A 2,500-nucleotide genomic window follows, 5' to 3' on the forward strand; every position below is an offset into this window, starting at 1 on the left:
TCGGTATCGACTCGAACATGAATCAGTACGAGTTAGGCTCGACTCTCTCGCTTCACCGCGATACGAGTCGGCCGTCAGTTCTGCCAGTCTAGAGCTAGCTCTAGATTCGGCTTGCATGGGAGTTCTTCGTAGTCGGCTTCGTTCGGTTGGTCTTAATCGGCCAATCTTCGAAGCTAGGCTTGGCGTCTCCTGAAATACTTCGGTCCGAGCACTGTTCGCAGTGTTCGGTCGAATTTCGCTCTGTGGATCTTCGTTCACGCCAGCACTTGTTGAAGCCTCTGCGTTTGAACTTTGTTGGCTCGTTCGATATGTTGATCGAGTGCGCGCGCATCGGAGTTTCTCCGTCGATAAGACCCGGCCCTCACACGGTTCGGTCGATCTCGGTAGCTCGACGGCGTCGATGACGCCTGCGGCCGTGCACACACAGACACAACATCCCCCGTTGAAAGTGAAAACTTCACATCGTGGTGCGTTGTTTGTGTTCTCGTGTGTTTGTGCGTGTCCGTGGGTTACGATTCGTTCGTTTCGTCGAGTTTCGGGTGAAGCCATATGTGGACCAGAGGGCGAGGACGCTGTCGGCGAGTTCCCGGTGACGTTTAGCGTGCGAGAGATACATGCAAAAAGTCGGACGAGCGGGACACTGTGAGTCGAGCGCTTCATTTAAAAAACAAGTGTGTGAACGGAAGGAAGAGCAATACTATGCCCACTGAATTGATTCGAACGACCTCGGGCTGTACGGGATTACCCGGTGGATTTAAGCATATCGATAAGCGGAGGAAAAGAAACTAACGAGGATTCCCTTAGTAGCGGCGAGCGAAGAGGGAAGAGCCCAGCACCGAATCCCCGGAGCCGAGTGCTTCGTCGAGGAAATGTGGTGTTCGAGTGGTCCCGATTATCCTGGGTGTAGCCGGTGCGTTCAAGTCCACCTTGAAAGGGGCCATGGCCCAGAGAGGGTGCCAGGCCCGTAGAGACCGCTGCGCTCGCCCAGGAGGGTACCACTCTAGAGTCGGGTTGCTTGGAAATGCAGCCCTAAGCAGGTGGTAAACTCCATCTAAGGCTAAATACGACCACGAGACCGATAGCGAACAAGTACCGTGAGGTAAAGTTGAAAAGAACTTTGAAGAGAGAGTTCAACGAGTACGTGAAACCGTTCGGGGGTAAACGAACGAGACCCGATGAACGCGTCGGCGAGGACTCAGTTTCGTGTCGGACGGACCCGTGGCGGTTGTTTCCGTTGGTCGCGTGGCCTGCGTTGCGCTTTCGGGTGTGGCGTAGGTTCGTGCGTGCCACGGCGGCTGCCCGGGCACTGTCTGTTCGGCCGGACCGATTTTCCTCGCCGCAGTGGAACGTCGCGACTCGCTGGGAAGCGGTCTACGCGATCCGGGTGGAGCTCGGCGCTGAAGGGTCCCCGGGAGGGGAGTGCTCTGACGTGCCGAACCCCGGATCAGCTGGCCGGAGTCCCGGCGGTAGTTGAAAGCACGTGGTTGGGATACGCTCTCCTGTGTGGGGCGTGCCGAGTCGGCGGCCGGTATTTTCGCGTCGGCGAGGTTTGACGGTCTCTCGATCGTCTTCCTTGTCGGGTGACGGGGGCCGGTCGTCGGCGTCCGATGGCGCCGTATTCCGAACCAGTCTGCGACGACAACCCGAGTCGAGCTCTCGTTCGACCCGTCTTGAAACACGGACCAAGGAGTCTAACGTGTGTGCGAGTCGTTGGGTTCCGTGCCGGGGCCCCTAGTGACCCCGGTGCGAGCCGAGACTAAACCCGAAGGCGAAAAGAAATTGAAAACGAGTCCAGCACTCGTCGAGGGAAGATGGCGACGGATCCGGCCCGTTAAGGGTTCTGAGCAGATCGGCCCGCATTCCCGGGGTGCCTCGATTGCCGCTTGCGACAAGAGGTGCGCCCAGAGCACACACGCTAGGACCCGAAAGATGGTGAACTATGCCTGGCCAGGACGAAGTCAGGGGAAACCCTGATGGAGGTCCGAAACGATTCTGACGTGCAAATCGATCGTCTGAGCTGGGTATAGGGGCGAAAGACTAATCGAACTATCTAGTAGCTGGTTCCCTCCGAAGTTTCCCTCAGGATAGCTGGCGCTCGGAGGTAGTGTCTAATGAACTCATTGAGTCTCTTCCGGTAAAGCGAATGATTAGAGGCCTTGGGGCCGAAACGACCTCAACCTATTCTCAAACTTTAAATGGGTGAGAACCCCGGCTTGCTCGAGATGTTTGAAGCCGGGGCCTTTGGATCACTTGAGTGCCAAGTGGGCCAATTTTGGTAAGCAGAACTGGCGCTGTGGGATGAACCAAACGCCAAGCTACGGCGACTAAATCGACGCTCATTGGAGACCAGAAAAGGCGTTGGTTGCTACCGACAGCAGGGCGGTGGCCATGGAAGTCGGACATCCGCTAAGGAGTGTGTAACAACTCACCTGCCGAAGCAACTAGCCCTGAAAATGGATGCCGCTGAAGCGTCGTGCCTATGCTTGGCCGTCAGTGGCAG

General features: G+C 57.0%; 2 pseudogenes; both read left to right on the forward strand.

The window, feature by feature from the left end:
- LOC132697617 (5.8S ribosomal RNA) overlaps positions 1-3 on the forward strand; it is a 157-nt pseudogene extending 154 nt beyond the window's left edge.
- A 718-nt stretch (positions 4-721) lies between these two features.
- The window catches only part of LOC132697621 (large subunit ribosomal RNA), a 4,494-nt pseudogene continuing 2,715 nt past the window's right edge, over positions 722-2,500 (forward strand).

The sequence above is a fragment of the Cylas formicarius genome, unplaced genomic scaffold, assembly GCF_029955315.1.
Source record: "Cylas formicarius isolate icCylForm1 unplaced genomic scaffold, icCylForm1.1 PGA_scaffold_262__1_contigs__length_20259, whole genome shotgun sequence".
In the NCBI taxonomy this organism is placed as follows: domain Eukaryota; kingdom Metazoa; phylum Arthropoda; class Insecta; order Coleoptera; family Brentidae; genus Cylas; species Cylas formicarius.